At 41.5% G+C, this 20,237-nt stretch overlaps 1 long non-coding RNA gene across 1 annotated transcript in view; it reads right to left on the bottom strand.

Annotated features, from left to right (window-relative positions):
* Window positions 1-2,373: 2,373 nt before the first annotated feature.
* Window positions 2,374-20,237, bottom strand: part of LOC107311492 (uncharacterized) — a 53,504-nt gene continuing 35,640 nt past the window's right edge. Inside the window, exon 4 of the long non-coding RNA XR_014943948.1 lies at window positions 2,374-2,545. This is a non-coding gene — a long non-coding RNA (uncharacterized LOC107311492). The remainder of the gene's footprint in view (window positions 2,546-20,237) is intronic.

Genomic DNA, 20,237 nt, shown 5'->3' with positions numbered 1-20,237 from the left:
AGGAAAGAACGCATTAGAATAAGCCTGCAGTGAGCACAGCCTAGTGATGCAGAACAAATAAAAGGCATCAGAACAAAAGAAACAGGAGACAGAATGGAGATGGGTCAACCCAAACAGGCTGTGCATGTGCTGTGGAAAACAGCATGAGAGCTATGCGAAGCAGTGCAATAATGATGTACAAGCAGTGAAAGGAAACTTCACACCTTCACAGACCAGAATAAATCTCTGCTTCCTTAATGATTTGAGGGCACTGCAGTTATAATTCAGTCTCTAAGAAGGGGATTCTCTGGTAAGTACCCTCCAAAAAACTGTCATTGGGAGGTAGAAGCTCTCTGTTGCAGTATCTGAAAGACTTTGTGCTGTCCTGAGGCCACAAACCACCAATGATTGATGCAGGATTCATATGGATCAACAGTAAATCACATGAAGGAATGATGCTTTCCCACGAGGACTCACAAAGCAATGACAAATAGGAGTGCAGACAAGGAAGGGATTTGTGGCAGAGGAGGGATATTTTCCTGACGGTATTGCTCCACTGCTGTGGGCTATAAGTAGACAACAATCTCCCTGTGATGTGCTTGTCGGGCTGGTTTACCTGGATGCTGCTTTCCCCTGTTGCGCTTGTCTTCTGCAGCTCCCAGGGAATAACATCCCACAAGACACAGCAGAAAAAAGCCAAAGAATGGGGTCTGAGACCCAGTGAAACACACATCATGGGAAATAGTGATGGACAAGCGACAGTGGCGACAAGAACAGCAGTGCTGTGGTGGCTACTAGCCAGAAACTTGGAAAAGGGCCTTAGAAACTTAGAAGAGAATACGAGGAACACCGTATCATTCACTGACAGAGAAAAGCCATGAGCCACTTGAGTTTGCCTGAAAACAAATATAGATGGCTATTACCCAGGAGGTGAATCGCCAGCACCCTGGCATCAAAGCTGGTGTTGGCTTTGAGGCTGGTGCTGACCCCCAAGGTCTGTGCTCTGCTTTTAACATATCTAAAGTCTTCTCCCAAAGTTTTTATTTTTCACTTTCTGTTCCTCTGTTGGGAAATAAATAAATGTAATATTTGGGAAGTGTTTGTTGCCATTTTCCAGCGGGAATCATTAACTTTGAAATGAACAGGAAGAGGACTGCCCTGGTGATGACATGCCTCAGAGCAAGGCTTCACAGCCTGCCCGGTAAGTTTAGAACGTGTTTGGGTGATTTTCCCATGCATGCCACGCAAAGTAGTTTTCTCTCGGTAGCTGCAGTCCTGTGCCCTGGGAGAGCTGACCCGGCCGGCTCCGTGCTGCAGAGCCGCAGTGCCATCTCCTGGCCTTTGCTTTACTGCTAAATACCCGATTACAGGACTTTGCAATCCTCAAAGTTAAGGTAACCGACTGTAAGGAATACGTCAGTTGTTTATTTTCTAGAATTGCCGCAGTTACTTTACTTGCACTAACACATCTCCTTGGAGAAAATGTGTTTGGGTTTATATGAGAGAGTCCACAGAAATACAGCGTGAATTTAGTTTGGAGATTAAGAGAATATGAGATGGGTGATGAATTTCTCCAAGAACTGCCCTTCTTGTTTCTGAATTTCCCCTAGCTGAAGCAGTTTCCTGCTAATCCTGGGTCTGGATACAACTGTTTTTCTAGATTTCTTTTCCAATGAGATCCCAGAAAAACAAAAGGATGATCCCCTCCCGTAACTTAGGGGATCACAATCCCAGCAATGCAAAGTGCTTAGTACGTTTTATGAGCTTGATGAGGCTAGGAAAACTCTTGCAAACTGCATGCTCTGAGCTGTTTTCCCATTCCTTCTGCACTTACAAAGCAAAGTCAGTCCACCTGGGAAAAAGCTCTGGAGCAGTGACCGACTCTGTTCACAATCATTAATTCCAGCCTCGCTTGTCACTGTGAAGGACCTTGTGTGTTCACAGGTCCACTCTCCTGCAACTGCAGGCAACCGTGACCATGTAATTGCTTTCCTTCACCCAAGTGTTCAGAGAGGTCTGGAAAATCAGTGGTTAGGGTAAATGCCCCTGGGAAAGCAATATTTCAAAGCTGAGTAAACTGACGGGCTAGGGAATTTATTTGTTCAAAAGTGTGATTTTTGATTTATTTCCCTCCACTGAACTCCACTGACTGATTTTTGTCGAATTCTTTCAACAGTGCTGAGTAGTGGTTGAACATAATAACCTCCTTCCCTCACAGAGGGTTTTAGGGATACGTGACTCCAAGCCTCATCCTTCTTCACATCTTGCTCTGCATTGTTCTCTTTTACCACACCGGATGCTATGGAGAGCTTCATTATCCAGAGCCACTTAAACTGGCACATCGTCTCCTCTCTTTCATTTAAAATAGTTAGAAGTGTATTGAATACCAGTTCTGGGCGCTGGTTTGTCTCACCGCTGGACTTTTTAGGAAGAAGAAGCTCTGCAGGGAGATTCTGTTGGAATTAGGGTCCCACCAGTATTCATATCTGCAGCAATGGCTCCTGCAGGATGCTTTGAGCTCTCTCTTCAAACAGTCTGAGAATTCAAAACCAAATATCTCATTTTTCTGGAAAGAAAAAAAAAGCAAGGTGTTTAATACTGATTCAACTTTGGCAATAAATGTTTAGAACAGCACAGAATTTGAATTAGGTTTTCAGATGTTTGAATTTCTGCAAGCATCTTGAAGGAATCCACAGCAGTCTCTACGTTTTTCTATGAGTTTTAAGAGCCAATATTTTAATTCACTTTTGTACGTACCATAGAGGTCTTGCTACAGTGCACTTTTGCAGAAGTCAAATAAAAATAAACACCAGGTGCCACATGAAGGCCAAATTCTAAATGTTCTCTGGACACACTGACAATGGCTTCTCCCCGTGTCCTTCAGCTTCTCACACAAAATCACTTTTAATGTCGTTGCTGATGCTTCTGTCAACTCTAATCATAATCCCTAAGAAGTAATTAAACACAATAGCTATACCCATGTGTATAAAGTTTATGTGTATACATATTTTTGTGTGCATGCACATGCACATGCGCATATCAGTCAGCTGTGTAGAATATGCTTTTGGGACCTGCATTTTTCTTATTCTTTTTTTTCTTAATGTTCTGATTCTCACAGTGCCAACATTGTGAATCCATACAGGTTGGCTCCTGTGGAATTTGTTCTCACAGTGTTTTCCAACCACGAGACTTGCTCCATGTATCAGAGCTAAACCTAGAATACTTAGATGGATAAAAGCCCCTTCCTATCACTATCTACTCATGCAAAAAGTTTATTTCCCTCATGTTTATAAACACCCTTTAAATACTGGAAGGACACAATGATGTCTCTCTGCAGACTTTTCAGGGCTGAACAATCATATTTTCTTCAGCCTATCTGCATTAAGAGACATGCTCCAGCCCTCTGGTCATCTCTGGGCAACAATGAAAAGAAACCATCTCTTCCTTCTTTGCACCCTCGATACAGGTATTTATATGCATTTATACATCCCTCCTAAGCCTTCTCTTCTCCAGTCTGGACAGTCCCAGGTCTCAGCTTTTCCTCAAATAAGAGATAGACCTGTCCCTTCATCATCTTTGTGTCTCTTCTCTGGATGCTTTTCAGTATGCCCATATCTTTCTTGTACTGAGGAGCCCTGAACTGGACACAGCACTCTCATCAGTATGGAGAAGGCAGTAGTTCAGCAGTAGAAACTGATACTGCTCAGGTCAAAACATATTCCTGCCAAAATGATGTGTTCAGATTTCATAAATCTTGCAAATAGGAAACAAAAGTCAATATTGTGACAGAAATTTTTGACACCTCTGGATGCTTTTGTTGGATAATCACCCCCATTAATTAATGTTAGGCTTGTTCTGAAAAGTGGAGCAAGTGATTGGACATCTGTTGCCACTTCCTTCACATGGTGATTGAAGGCAGTGGAGTGGGAAAGCTGGTGTTCTTTGCAGTGGAGTTGCTAAAAGCTGACAGGTTGACATGGAATTGTTGGTGAAGCCCCTGTTCAGTCCCTCGTGGTTTCTTCTGGGTGTTTCAGATGATCATTAATAAGGGAGATCTCAGAAATGAATTGATGATAATAAACGGCATAACATACTGTCAAGTACTCTTAGTAGAGTTTCTGCCATTTTTTTGCATCAGTGTGTACAGATCAAACACAAGTAGTGATGAAAGATGTACAGTTTCTTGATGTTCATTTATAGCGACTTGTTCATCTGAGACTTCTGTGCTTGTGAGTCACATAGACCTCTGGAGCAATTATTTCTAAAGCTGTGGCACTTCACAGTCATATTGCTAATCCTAGGATGATCTAAAACAACAGACTGAAGAATGAAAATGAGTAGCTTAGAGAAAAGGGAATAATTGGATTCAAAGGATCTAGTTTCAAAAGGAAGAAGGTACAAGGTGAGCAGGCTTTGACAGAGGCGAGAGAAATGGAGGAATCAATATACAGATAAAAAAAGTGTAGCTAGAAACCTCAGCAAATTGTTGATGTTGATTTAATACCATGTGACACATTGATCCATGTATTCATGTACTTCTGTAATACAGTCATATACCGAAACAAAGGAAACCCCTGGAGCTTAAATGCTGTGCTTCTGGTAATGAGCTGCTCTATCATCTGACTCATTTAGGCAAACATACTAAAGTTCTTTTAATGCCAAATTTATAGCATCAGTTAACTGGCTACTCTGCAGACTTCGGAACAGCAACTGCTTGGCTGAGCTCACTGCTCAAAACCTATAAAGCTCAGAGTGGTAATCTGCACTAATCAGAGTCATGGCTTCAAGTTGCCATCACTCATCCAAATTATCCAGACTTCTTCAGGTCATCTGCCTTATGCACACACATCATGTGGCATGAGTGCTTGTATAAACTGGGGCAGATTTATAAAGGCTCCTGCAGGAAAATGGAGTTTAAATCATCCCGTGTTCACTAGTTTCCCTTCTTTAATCGGAATGAAAGTTACTCCTTCTTACCAAGATTTAGCTTAATCTCTTAGGTAGTTACTAGGAAAATGTTGCTGCCCAAGTGAAGCATGGGCAGGAATCTGAGCTGAGACCACAGACAGAAGAAGGCTGACACAGTATGTGATTACCTTTGCTCAAAGAACATGCTGGATTTAAGTTGCATTTTTACCTAGTTAAGTATTTCCCTGACATATCTTGCAGGAGAACAGCAGAAGATGTTAGAAAAAATGAAAAGGAAGAAGAAATTTGCCTCCTACATATCCAAATTACATGACTAGTCTTTAATTTAGGAATGCTTTCAGGTGTAGATAATGCTGAGAGGTTACTAGTTCTTTAACTTAATGTTCAGTGTTGAGGACAGACAGCCATGCAAATGACATGGAAGTTCACAGAACATGCATATCTTGAATGAGGGCTGCAGCTGTTCTATTGTACACTAATCCACTGATCTTATGTCGTATGTGTACTGCATCACAAATGAAATGAAGACAGTAAGCAACTCTGCCATATGTGTATGCCCATTGTAAGGAGGAAAGGCTGACAGAAAGGAAAACATGTTCCAGCCAGCCCATTTTCAGACATTTTCAGTCTCCCATTTGGGACTCTCAGGGACTAAACTGGATCACCAGGCAAGATTTCATCAGAGTTCAGAGAATTTAATGAAAGAAATCATACCTGTCAAGGCCTTTTGTTTCCAAATGGCTGCTCTGAATCAATACACCAGAGATAACAGCTTCAAAGGAGACTATAAGGAGCAAAGGTTATTTTTCTCATTACGAAGTCAGTGCTCAGGCTCACCAACTTCCCCACCCCAGCAACACTTTGATTCGAAGCTGAAACATTCTCAGTGAGTGGAACTGTAGATGGCAGCAATGGGGAAGGGTGCAGAGAATAATGAGGGAAGAACAGAAGGAGCAAAACATGCTTCACAGGAGTGCCCAATGCCGGCAGGATTATATTTCCTTAGACTTGCTGTAGGTCAGGGTCACTTTCCTTGGTCATATGGGATCCTTTGGGGATCACAAGGCAAAGCACAGATGTTATTTTTTGTTATGTCCAAGCAAATCCTGTCTGTCTGTCTCTACCAAAAAGGACCAGTTCATTGCTTTTTTTCAGCTATTTTTCTCTCCCTTCAATGTATATTATAGACTGGGAAAGAGCTATTGAGAACACAGCTGAATATAAATATGAAAAAGTCATCAGAAGAGAGGAATTATTATTTTCTAAGTGTGGTAAGCAAAGCTGTCTTCAAATTATCACGTCTTGAATAGTCTTCCTTGCCATTCATCCAACTTGTTACACAGAAAATCGGGCTATTTCCAACCAAGAAACACTCACTACTTTGAGAACTGTGCATAACATGTTGTCAGGACCTTAGTTGCTGACATGAAAGATAAATGGCTGGATAACTTTTCTCCCTGAGGTTGCTGGTTGCAATCCAGATGATGGCATAGCTGAGCCTTCCAAGTATAGAACAGAACGTATTCCAGGTGGCATGATTTCATTTACTTCTGTCAAATGATGGTGGTTTCACTCAGTTTCTGGATGATACTCCAGCCATGGTGTAGAGGTTTTTATTTGTTTGTTTTCCATGATAGAGTCAGCAGAGAAAAATGGCAGCTGTGATAATCAGCCATTATACGTTTCCCACAGATTAGCACAGCAGCTGAGGCAGAAGTTACCATTTCTGAGTGATTTGGAATGATACATCCTTATTTGTTTGAAACCTTCTGCATGTCCCAAAGAAAAAAAGAGAGGAAAGCTAGTGAGACAGCTGGTGCTTATATCAAACTCTACTACAGACATTCTCTGCTCTAACGTAGATTTGGGTAGAGCTGCTTCTTCAGACTGAGAAGAGGCAAAGGAAGAGTGTACTTGCAATTGATGGCCCACTCTTGCAGAAGTAGCTACTCCGAGCCAATCCTTGGAGCGCTTGCCAACTTCTTTGTTTTCACTGTAATGTTTTCTTAGAGCAGTAGGAAAAATGTGGTAAACAGCATAAAAACTGTTCAAAACATACGAGAGCATTTCACGCTAGCAGGATATCAGACTAGTTTTTCTTTCCTCTAAAAGTCTTCTGGAAAACATCCAGCAGCCTTTTATTCCAACAGTTACACATCTGCACTTTCAGGCATTTGTATCCTAATGGTTCCCTATCTCATGTTTTGGGTTAAACTAATAATATTGCTGGGTATATATTTAATTGACCCTTCGGGGTATTAAACTAACTGTCTGTACATTTAGGAAAGGCAGCCAAGTCTGACATTCTGTCGTAAAATAAGGGAGTTTGCCACAGCTTGGACACAGAAGCTTTGTGCATTAGAGCTTGACCAAAGCACAAGCAGAAATCTGATAGCTGGAGAAATACCCTGCAGTTAACGGGCACGTAAAGCAAGGAACCATTGCAAGATTAAGTATCAGGTACTATTACACTCTGCTGCACCAGGAAGTGGTTTTGGTTCAAAGACCCATTTATGCCAAAGTCCTTTACCAGACCTGAGCAGAGCACATAATGCAGACGCTCACCACAAATAAGGAGGCCTTTATTTTCTTGTAGTGAAACAGAGGTTCAGCTGTGACCTTTGCTGGCCCTGGATCCCACCTCTTCCCAGGGCTTTCCTCAAGCAACCAACTGACTGTTTGAAGTTGGGGAGAGCAGCAACAAGGGGAATTTGTATTTGATTCCACTGAGAATTAATGAGACCTTTATTATCACTTGTCACTGCCTCTACTGATGTCGGAGCATAGAGAGTATTTTAAACAGATCAAGGCACATTTTAAACTCTTGCCTCAAGGCAAATTGGCCACTTTGTCTGATCACAGCCTCTGTACTGATATAAAGGTCCATCTGTGAGATTGCACAGACAGCTCTTGTTAAAGCCCTGCTGACCTCAGTACATGCTTCAGATATTATATACTTAGTATTAGTCAATAGCTTCTAAGCTGCTAAGTTTTTTTAGGGCTCTGTGCGCGTGTCTCTTAATTACTGTAGGGGCAATATGCATTCTTTGAAACAGCTAAGTAGCTTTTAGTGAGATATTGGAAAAGCAAGGTGGTAATAATAGCTGTAGAGTGGCCTTCCTCGTTAGCCAAAGTGCTACTGAAAACATCTTGCCATTTTACATCATCCATCTGCTGTGTTTGGAAGAGGAGAGCTTAGAAACCTCATGGTGCTCAGACTGCAGTAAAACTATACAAATAAATGATTTGCTGTTTACTGGCTGTGCTAAAAATAAACCCAAATTGGGAAACTGACCAAATCACATTCAGATTACTTGGAAAAAGGCACTTGCTTCTGTACCATGCACCAACCACTGTATTCTATAACTTCTGGTGCATAAAGGAGTATTAAAACAATTTCCAAACATAGCAGCCAGGACCCTGTATTTTGAATATGGTTACATTTCCAGAAGCTTTGATTTTTATTTATTTTTTTCCCAACACATCTGTTTACAGAATGAAAAGAAAGTTTTAATATAATCTTCACACACATCAGCAATTGAAATAAATGTATAAACACTGAAGTCATGCAAAATATCAGAAACCATTCATGGAAGCACTATGAATCAGCAAGTTAGTAGAGAATATCTTCAATACACCTCTGCTATGTATTCTGATATTTTCTCTTGACTTTTCAAGTCTGTTTTTGCTAATAATTACCCACAATTCTAAAATGCTTTGAGCTCTAGTTTCAGACATATGAACTACGGTAGTAATATCTTTTTACCGTTACAAATGATGTTATTACAAGTGACATGTACTTTTGCTGTTTTCAGAGCCTAGACACCTTCCATCACCTTCCTTAGAGTCGGAGCTGCTGTGTCTGCTGTGAGAGAATGTGTCTTCAGAGGGCAGAGTGCTGCAGTGGAAGCTCTGAAGACCTGAAGGAGGTGGTCATCTGCACTAGCTCACAAGTGCAGGCATCAATGCTACTCCACAAAGTCAAGGAGAGCTGCCCTGTGGGATGTCTGTGCGGAGGAAAAGAGACTGACCAAGGATCTTGCTCTCATAGCTGACTTGATGGATGCAGAGCTGGATTTTTACCCTTGAAAAGTTACTGAAATCTCAGCAGTTCAGCAGTGGGGCTGACACACCTTCTCATTAGGCTTGTTAGCCACAGCTGGTAACGTGAGTGTAATGGATCCATTTACCTTTTACAATGCATCTCCTGGTAAGGGGATCACTAAAGTCCTGGTTGAAATGGGATTTTGCCTAACAGCAGTAGATTTATGAGCATTTTCAACATGGGCACATAGATGGCCAGGATGGACTGACTGAGAGCTGGAAGAGCCATGAAGTTATTGTTTTATTTCAGTTCATGGTGCGATGACAAATGGATTTGGAATTCTTCCAGCATATTTTGATTCAGAATCATTCAATGAATTTCTTCAAGTCATCAATTTTGTGAATCTTTTCCCAATCACAGTAGCACAGTTGTACATCACAATTCATGCTGTGATATTTAATAGATATAAAGCTCTAATCCTAAGGAGTATGAAATCTTGCCACTAGCAAAATCAAACAGGAGATGTGATATTAATTTAATTGAGACAAGTACTGAATGTTGATGCAGTTCTACTGGAGCCTTCTGAACACTTATATTCATGGCAGAGGTGAAGCTCAAATGTGTGCATTCACTGGGAAATACGTACAGCCAGGGCTGTCTGAAAGAGGCATCATACATCTATGCCTTATTGTTTGATTGGTGAGTTTGAAGAACTAGTAAATAAAACAGCAAATTAGAAGATTCAGCCTCCTTCTATGCTAGCAGAATGCTGCAGATATAATGCACTGAACTGCACCTCGCTGAAAGGTTTGGCAGCTGGAGAGTGATTTTAGTCTACTTGAATATCTTTGAATGGCTGATTGACAACTGCAATGCTCTTTGCTTTAGACAGCCATAAATAGTTTTAGCCATCACTGTAGTTACAATGGCATTAATATCCTCATTTCCAACCGTAACGCAAGTAGTATGGTCTGAATCCTCCCCAGAAGCGCAGTATGGCAAACTCAGGCTGACACAATTACCCGTGAGACTTCACAGCGCTGGGGCACCAAGCTCAGCACCTTGGGCTGCGTCTGTGGTTGCCAGGAATGGCCGCAACACAAACAGCTGGCAATAAAAGCACAGAATGCTGGCAGTTTCCCTACTCTGCCAGCAGCAGGCGGTTGTTATTGTGCTTTGCACCAGGAGGTGGCAGGGTCGGGCTGCTCATGCCTCCTTACCGGCTCTCTGCTGATGCACTGCCTCTCTTTGCAGGGGGTTTTCAAGCTCTTTTAGAAGCTGCAGCATCTCGCCCGATAGACATCAAGCTTGCGATGCATTCATGGAAAATAGATCGCAGGTGCTCAGCTGTTTATTAAAGCGTTATCACTCGTGTCTTGAGATTGACCTGCCTTAAATTCCCCAGGCTCACACAACCGCTGTATTTATGGAAGTGTTGGTGAAGGTCAGAATTTCAGTTTAAGCCTTTCTCCAGATCCCCTGTTTCACTGCTTGTTCCTGAGACACTTAGAAAACTGTGAGATAGGTGATGCCAACCCAGCTCTTCTAGCTGACTGTCCTGCCCTCTCTCTCCTCTCTGGGGGTTTTCATTTTAGTTTGCTCTGAAAATGACTTTTTTTCCCCCCTCCCATTTTAACTTTTTACTGTTGTGCTCATCTTCAGCACAGTTCTTACAGTGTTTCAAGCTCTGAAAGTCTGTGGGATGATGGTCTCATGCATAGCACAGAGAAGGAATTTATAACTTGATCTACCTACTAAGCCCGCGATGTCATTCAGCTGTCACAATATCAAAGAGATGAAGAAAATGTCACCTATAAAAACGGAATTGCATTTTGACTTTCAAGTACTTTATTAGCAATAGTAACAACAGTGGCAGTAATTAATTGATCAGACAGGAAGCATGTGCCTGATTCTCGACAGTCACTGACAATAGGATGCTTTTTAGTCAAGCACAGCTCACTGCTTTAAGGCTGGAAGACCACAGTCTCTGCCGCTTCTGTGGTTATTGCCCAAGCCAGAGCAAGCTTGCAGAGCTCACCCCCCTTTCAGCTCTTGCTCCTTTCTGCATGCCCCCTGGTGTTTTAGCGTGACAAAAATCCAGCTGACCCAGCCCATGGCCACACCAGATCCCAGTGCTTTAAGTACACACTCTGATGGCACTGGGTTTGGTGGCTGGGCTCATGCCAGGCTTGGTCACTTTTATGTTGTCCTGCCAGAGCCTCAGCTCTCAGAGCTGCCCCAGGCCGCACAGTATTGTGGTGGTTGTGTCAGACTAAAAAGCAGGCACTGCTGAGCTGCTCTGCAGTGTGACAGGGTCAGAGATTTGTTCAATATCAGTAACTAAGAGATTCAAACGAAGCGGCCATAACTATGACTATCTTATTTCCATGTTACTGCCTGAATTGTCCTAAAGAGCACCCAACTGACTGTTTTTTGTAACATAGACCATTTGGGGAAGGTTAAAGCCAGGGCCCATGAATGGAGTTGTTTGTGATGATGCAGAAAGAAGAGAACTGTATTCCATGCCAGACCTGGAAATCAGTTTGCTAGTATTATCTTTGACTTTTGTTTTCTCAGCTGGCATTTCATTTAGTTCTTGTGCAGATCCCTTTTTGTCAGCTTGGTCCCAGCAGATTCAGAGAGCCAGCTGGTATCTGCATTTCTGAAAAAGGCCTTGCAGTGTCCTCCAGTAATGGCTCAGCACATCCTGAGTGCAGCTGGAGAAGGCATTGCACTGGTTGTTGGCTGCCTGATAATTTTCTAAATGGGCTGTGCAAGGAACTGTAGCACCCAGTAGTGAGGAGCACCTCATGGCCATTGTGTCATGGCCTCAGGGAAATCACCAGTGCTGGCCCACAGCAGTGACTACACTTAGAAGTCTCTGCATGAGAAGGGCTGATAAAGAAGTGCCCCGGACACTTGCTTGAGCATCAGGAAGCTGTTTATATATATATATATTTAAACAACTATGGAAAGCTTTCCTTTGGTTGAATAAATTTGAGGTAAGGGCTGTCCCCTTGCACCCATTAAAGTTGTTGGACACCTAAACACTAAAAAAATGTCTAGACCTAATCACCTTCCAAAACATAAAGCCATTTTTCGTCAAATTTCCTTGTGTATAACTCTGGCCTGAAGGCTGCTGTGAATTGAATTAGGTACTTTCACTGCCTATGAGCTTAAACCCGGACTTCCTGCCTGGTTTCCCACTTGCACCCTCCAAAGGTCTGCATTTTCCCCCAGTCTGGTGTCAGCATTGCCAGGTTGGTGGTAGGTGGACGGATAGACTAGATGATCTTAGTGGTCTTTTGCAGCCTTGGTGATTCTATGCTTCTAGGTTCAGGCTGTTTTCTTTTTGGAAGCTGCTCAAGGCATTTGAGTCTCCTTGGGTGTGGGGATGAAGCCCTAGAAATAGGGTCAAAGCCCTGACCCTGGGCTGGTGTGCTGTCCTTTCCTAATGCATCCTAAGTGAGCAAAAAGAGATCACTTTTTACTGCCTGCAAAGCTGGTCCAGAAAACTGCTAAAATCCTTCCAGTTGTCTAAGGGAATTTTAGCATCAGTTTTACAATACATAATTTTAAGGTGCTCCTTTCTCACAAACAGCTGTTCCCCCATGTACTCCTTGATCATTTCCCTCCATTCTCCACCGCAGCCAAAACATTTTGAAGGCTCAGGAGCTGCTCCTTCCAAGCAGTGTCTGGAGAAAATTACCTCAGTGGTGAAAGATTCTCTCACACAGACCCTCAAAACATTACCTCCTAACAACCTCAGAAATAACTCCAAGAAGCAAAAGTGCTCATGGTGTAGCCTGGAGTCAGACTGTAACCCATAATGTTCTGCAGGGTGGCCTGGAGCTGCCTGCCTGCTGAGTGAAGCCTAGGAACATAGGCTCTGAGATATGGTTCAGTGGTTTGTTGTAGCTATGGTAATGGGAGGATGGTTGGACTAGATTATCTTGTATGTCCCTTCCAACTTTGTGATTCTATGATTCTTGTATTTGGAGGCAAGAACTTATTAAAGCTATTTAGGGAATGACTGCTGCCTTTGAATATTCTCTGTATGTAGTAAAGAAACAGGTAGCAGAACAGATAAGGTTATGCCACATTCCCTAGTTTTATTTACTTTGCTGTTCTGTTTTTTTACAGCGTAACCAGTCCTTCAGAAATTAATCTTAAATTTCTTGAAATGCACCTGCAGTGTCACCCGTTAACTTGGCACTGTAGTGTAAGACTAGCTATTTCCCTGTGCTGCTATATGAATTTCAGCATTGGAAACCCCACTGTTCATGTAGGTATTTGAATGTGTGGGACAAGATTTATCTAAGTGCCTATGTAACTCAGGACCTCAGTTAGCAATTCTTTACATTTCACAGTGATCATGTGCTTGTCCCATCTGCATGATGGCAGCAGAGAACTCACTGGTATGACTAATCTCTACCAGATTCAGAAGAAGATACTGGGCCTCTTTCTACCCTGGTTGCTAAACCAAGAATCCCAAGATGAAGCATCAACTACAAGTCAATGGTTATGAAGGACCAAGGGTAGCAAGGAAATTTTCTTGATAGGCACTCTTCCCACACAAACAGATGGAGGCATCAGAAGTGACAGAGGAGTGGAAAGGAAAAGCATCAAAGTTAGGTTGCAAAAAGTGATGCTGAAGACCCACTCAACATGTACTGTACTGCTCTCTTGGATTGGGTCCTAAAAGCCTCACAACAGGCAGCAAATGTAGAATAGTCAGTATCTGTTCTGCTTGTGTTTTGGTATGCCATGTGTAAATTACTGTGCTACTTTGCATCAAGTACACTTGCTTTATAATTAAGTTTTGAAATTACATGTTCTCTCCTGAGAAATATATAGATAGTAAATGAATTGCTTATTCTTCAGAAACTGAATGTTGTAGACAAAGATGGTTTCTGTTAATGAAAGACTAAACTGGAATCATTAAGCATGAAGGGAATATAAACTGTATGTTGCTAAGTTTGGTGCACTGAAAATGGCTCTTCTCTCTGTTGCATTCCCTGGGGCTGTTTTCAGGCTGGAGGTAATATATTTATTTCATTTGGTGGTTTAGCACTAGATAACTCAATTAGCTGCAAGTTGCAAGAACTGAATGTTTGTGGTCCACTTAAAAGAGTCTTTCTACTGAGAAATGGAGAGAACTAATTCTGAATGCCTCGTTCTTCACAAGTCAAATCATAAAGCTCGAGAAGCTGCTTTTCAAGGTGAAAACTTTCTCCATTTTGCTGTTTTTATGTATTTTTGCTTTTTTTTTTTCCTCCTTCCTGAAATTTAAGGAGCGTATCAAGCCTGGGGTACATCCTTTTTACATAAAGAGTATTTTATACTGAAGATTTCAATATTCTTTTCATGGAAGGCTGAAAGCCACTCTTTGGAAAGAGAGTTTTCATCATTTTCAGAAGTGCCCATTTATGAAAAGCTGAAGACATAAAAAAAAAAAAACAAACCTGCATGAAGACGACTTTCACAACCAATTTAAATACCTTCGTTTTAGGATTTTTAGTTTAAAAGTGAATGTTGGCCTTGGCTTCAAGAACAACTGTCCTTTGTTGGTGGTTTGATTAGAAGATGCGTATGGTGACAACAAAAAGAAACATTTACAGAGATAATTACAAGTAAAAGTGCACCATGCAGGGTGACGTTACTCTTATTCTATTTGTGTTGCTGATGTTTATGTGTTCAAACAATTGATGGCTAGCTATGAATATATTTGTGAATACCAAACAGCTCTTTATTTTAGTGGGGAAAAAAAAAACCCAACCCTTTTATGTATGGTTTGTTCTCCAAGTGCATTTTATGTCCTCCAGCTCTAGAAAGGCCTTGAACAATTACACTGGGAATATTGCTGTCTCTAGTACATCTTCTTGATTGACTCCATTAAAATCGTAGAATCACCAAGGTTGAAAAAGACCTATAAGATCATCCAGTCCAGATGTTCACCTATTACCAATAGCTCCCACTAAACCATGTTCCTCAATACAACATCCAGTTGTTCCTTGAATACCTCCAGGGTCAGTGACTCCACCACCTCCCTGGGCAGTCCATTCCAGGACAGCATTAAGTTTCTTGTACAACCCGTAATAAGTGCTGTCCAGTCTCCAGGGCACTCACTAGACTTTTTAACAACTCCCATAGTACCAAATGAACAGAGGTTGTTCAGCTCCTGTTGTGCTGTCCACGCATCCATTTTCTATGCTGATCTGACCAGTACTTAAGTAGAAACGCGGTGACTGTCAACAGCTGCATTTATTGTACTTGCAATTACACCTACCAAGATCTTTATGAAATTCTACAAGAGGGATAGAACACTTTTCTTCATCCCTTTCTTCCTTGTTTTCTCTCTCTCTCTCTCATGAGAGTGATGTGTATCTAAAGAACTTCAACCCAGAGCTTGTTGCGGGAGCAAAGAACATTCTTTATAGCTTTGCATAGAAATTAACTAGGTAGACCTGAGTTTAAGACTTAAGTTTCCAAATACAGAAACTTTTGTTAAAGTACAGAAAGCATTGAGATTTCTCAGTGATTCCAGTCGCTGAGGCATAGACAGACACCTGCCCCTGTGTGCACCACAAAGACCTCTCTCTTCTGCAGCTTGCACTTAGCCCAGAAGAGGTTGTTTGTAGAAAGAAAAGGAGAAAAATTGGGAGACCTTTTCATTTTTATCCTCACATCCAGGACAATTTTTAGCATGGTTAATCTAAGTAAAATTAGAAGGAAGTAAGTGCTTTTGTTTAGCCAGATAGTTTACCCAGGTGTTACATATGTAGTGGTGATACTCCCAACTACCAAAATATACAGTGCAACAGACATGCCTCCAGATGCTGGTAACTCACAGATTAAGAAGTACTTCAGTTTTCAGTCATCTTCTCATCATTGTAAATGCAGAGCAGCAACTATAGACAAAGGGAGCACTTTGAGATTGGGCAGCCCTCCAAGCAGCACTACCAAAAAACTAACTGCTTTTCAGCCTTAAGTAGCCTCAATGTGCTAGCAATCAAGATGGTGTTCAGACATGCTGTTTTGAATAATAAGGCTACCGACGCTTGCATTTGGCATCACCAGAACCAACTTAATGGTATAACTGAGGAAAAGCATCAAGCAGCCTAACCCTTGAACCTGTGGCTTTTTTTAATTTCAGAACAGCCAATCCTTATCTAAACAATCAGATAAATTAGATCACTCACGTGGTGTGCCTGGTTAGATTTTTATTAAAGGGGCTAACTCCTACTCCCCTTTGACAGCATTCCTTTCCCTGTTGGCAGCATTTGGTCTCTGAGCTTAAATAAACTTCTGAATCACATGATGATGATTTAGCTTTGATGCACAGATGACAACACAGTTCCTATTATAGAATTGGTATCCCTTGGTGGAAGCTGCAGAATTACTTACGCTTTCTTGAGTGATTTTTTAGGCTTTAAAAGTTAATCGCTTTCTTCAGCACTTCTGTTTAGTAATGTTTGGGATCTTCTTAGCTGCATGGACTCGTAAGGGAAAATACAAGATGATAAATGATGCGTTTTAATTGAACAAGATGAAACTAATTCTGGAATTGACTTTTGCTTGGCATCCAAACTAGCAAATCCAGACCAACCTCTGTTAAAGGAGGAAGAGGCGTATTCCTTTTTTCCTGCAGAAAATTCCAATAGTGTTCCCAGTATTTAATATCTGGGAATGGTTTATTAAAGCAGGTTCCCCCATAGGGAAAGTCATTCTGCTGTTTTCAAACATTAGGAATTTTTAAAACAATATCTTTACTGAAAGATAGTTTTTGCCTCATTTCATTTATTTATGTAGAAATAAGCCAGAAACAGAAGTTACCCTCTAGCTTTCTACCACCTGAAAGGCCACAATCTATAGTTGAATGCACGTTTTGGGCCCACCTGCCCTCTTCACAAGAAACTGGTGTCAGTGATGTCCCTTGTAGCCCCTGCCTTAGCCCTGTTTGGGGATGAGAGCTGGTAGGGCACTTGAGGCTATTTGCAGCACAGCCCCATCCTATTACCACATCTGTAGAACTGCTGCTTGTATGCTACTTAGGTAATGTACATGATGGACAAGCAGAGACAGTTATTTGCTTAGTTAGTCACAGATGAAACACTGAATGTTGCTCAGATATATCTTTGGTTTAAATGCAGATACTAAACTGCTTTTCCTTTACATAGTTGTGACTAGGTTAAGAAACAACATGTGTTATGTTGGAAGTGTATACAGGAACATGCTGCCATAGAGAAGTGACAAGGCGAAGAACAGATTGTTTTAAGCAAACCTTGTGAGTTTTCTGGAGCCCAATGGGTTTCCATTGGAAAAAGAGTTTTGAATAGAAACAAATAACATTCTAAACATGGTTTCCTCAATCATTATTTTTTTCTTTCCCCCAGCTAAAAACATAGCCTACTATTTGAAATGTGATGTGTGCATACATAAGTGGTATGTATGTGTAAACATACCACCCGGACTAGGAATTATAAACATTTAGCTATTTACCATTCAACTACATCATCTTTTCTTGTCGGTGTCTTTTGAGGTTACTGTTTGAAATTCAGAGATCTGACAAATGTGGGCATTGTGGGTCCATTTCAGGAAAAACTGCCTCTGACATATGTGGGCTTGTACACTTAACATAAAGTAGGAAGATGAAAGCAAGGGTAACAATAAATAAAGCACCTTTTCTTCTTTAACTGCAGAGTATATGGTCTCATAACAGTTGTTTCTAAATATTGCAGATAATCCATGGTGGCATGCTAAAAATCTCACAGAGAAGCAAACTCCTCCACTGGTTTCTGTAGGTTTCTGAGGGGCAAAGCTGTGTCGTGTAACACAAGCATTATTTTCAGGGTTTAAAAGGCAGGATTTTTCTCCTTGTGGTCACATTTATCCCTCTTGAACTTGTTTTTATATTCAACACAATGCAGACTTCACTGCACAGAGGATCTGATTTGTGAGGTGTGCAATGGAAAACTGTTGAAGGACAGGGAACATTCTGTGCTTGGACGCAGGTGTTTGTGCCTCCAGCTGTAGCCTGCCACCCTTGAGGTGCTGCTTGTTTTATGTTATTGGGGCACAGAAATGTGCAGAGATATCACAGTGGAGAATAAACATCAAGGATTTCTAGGCTCTGCTGCAGCATGTGGCAAGTAGGTGGAAGCTCTGAGGTTGGGTGAGGAGTTTCGTGATGGAGCTGAGTCACATGGATCATAGAATCACAGAATCACAGAATCATTATGGTTGGAAAAGACCTCTAAGATCATGTAGTTCAACCCTCAGCCCATCACCACCATGTCCGCTAAGCAATGTTGCTAGATGCTCTGCTTCATGTGCCAGCGTGTAAAATGATGAGCTGCAGACTAATTTTATGAGCAGATTCAAGCTGGCTGAGGTATGTTTCTGCAGGCTATGGTCTTCCTGACAGGTGCTGACCTCTGCATGGGTGCTTCATGCTTGCTTAGGCGCTTCACCCAGGCTAAGATCTGTCCTTTAAGAAGATGTTAGGAGAAAAACCATGTTCGCTCCCACCCAGGCTCTCCTCCTGCCCCTTTGTTTGTCTGGCACAGAAGTTTGGCTGTCTGTTGTCATTTCTGGGTTCAAGACTATCTAGAATGAAGGAACTAACAGGTTTGTTTGATTTGGAGATCCGGGCTCAGAGCTCCATGTCAATCATGTCCAGTTTGTGGCAGCTCCATGCACATCAGTGAGGTTTGGTTCTGAGTCCTGCATGAGGTGTGAGGCTGATGTTCTTTACCTTGGATGTTTCTCAGAGTATCAGACTCCTCTGCCATTCTCTTGTTCTGAAATCACCCTTCTGGAATCAGCTCTTGAATGCTTCAGGATCTTGCATATTTGCTACCTTGCTGTTCTTGCATGCCATCTTATTTCTCTATGACAAAGATAGGGGCTGTTTGATTTTGAGGTTGGGGAATGTTGCTGTGGGAGGTGTGCCAAGATGTGTGGAAACAAATTTGGGACCTAGCTCTGAGGAAACTAAGGAGGTGAAGAGGTAAGCAAAGAGTATGGAGGTCCTGATTAAGTAACAGTGTTCCCAGAGCCTAGATTAGACATGAATGTTCACAGTGGCAGCAGTGAAGGTAATATTTGGAAAATATATATATATATTTGAAGTGGAAAGGCTGAAGTAAATGGTTTAGCTTTTTTTCCTAGTTCTTCTCAGGCCCTTTCCTTGTTTTATTTCACTTGCATTATATGTGGATATCCCTGAAAAAAACTATTTTCAGGAAACTAACTATTCTTGGCAAAACGAAGTCACCTACCTCACTCCCTCAGTAGAGCACTACGGCTCCATATCCACCCCAGCTTACTCTCCTGTTAGACGGCATGACTCATGAACAATGCCACATCCTTCACTGTGACCGTGTGCTTGAGAGGGGGCTGCAGATTTAAATCAGGCAATTTAATGTTTCCAATTATAGGGAATGTATTTGGAAGGATGCCAGAATGCTGAATAGCTTGATAAAAAAGAAAGCTTCTTTGTTTCAATTATTTCTTACTGCGCTACATGCTTCCCCTTCCACCACTTAATTAGAGATGAGAACTCTGCAGGAGATCGTGTTCTTTATTAATTTATTTTAAAGTTATTAACTGTACTTGTAACTGCAATACTAAAGCCTAAACTTAATGGCAAGCCCTGAGCGAGTGAGAAAAGGCAATCCAGTCACTAACCTATTTAGAGAGTCCTGCAAGAAATGGAATAGGTATATTACATTACTTAGGTATTCGTCAATGCAGTTTGTTTTACTTCATCATACCTTGTAGGAATTGTCTTAACTTTTCTCCCTGATAGAAATCAAACCTTTGGTCAGGTGTCAATCAAACACCCTCCTCCTCCAGATCAACAGAATGGGACGTACTCTTTTCTGTGGCTGCTATGTTCCTCCTGATGTGGGAATCAATGGGAATGGTAACAAAGAGGAGATCAGTCCAGTCAGTCTAATTCTAATTAAAAAGAGGCTTTATGAGCTAATGTAGGAGAGGATTTTACTACTCCCTTAAGGATAATGGAGTTTAACATGTCACAGCTTCTTGTAGCAACTAGTTGATGACACTAGAAGCTTATGTTTGTTTGGATTTTGACAATAAAATGTAGGTTAGATAAGACAAAGAACCCACAGCAAAACTTAGAAACCAATTAGTCAGCATTATAACAAATCACTTCACAGGTGAAGACATGAGTAGAAGTGTTTATGTTGGGGATTTATCTAGCCCTTTATGCTATCTTGTTTCTGGTTTAAAATACTTGGGTTTACTTGCTGAA

This window comes from Coturnix japonica, chromosome 3 (genome assembly GCF_054131305.1).
Source record: "Coturnix japonica strain WE chromosome 3, WE-NBRP24, whole genome shotgun sequence".
NCBI classification, from domain to species: Eukaryota; Metazoa; Chordata; class Aves; order Galliformes; family Phasianidae; genus Coturnix; species Coturnix japonica.
Note: the sequence above shows the minus strand (reverse complement) of the source record. Positions and strands in the feature narration are given on the sequence as shown.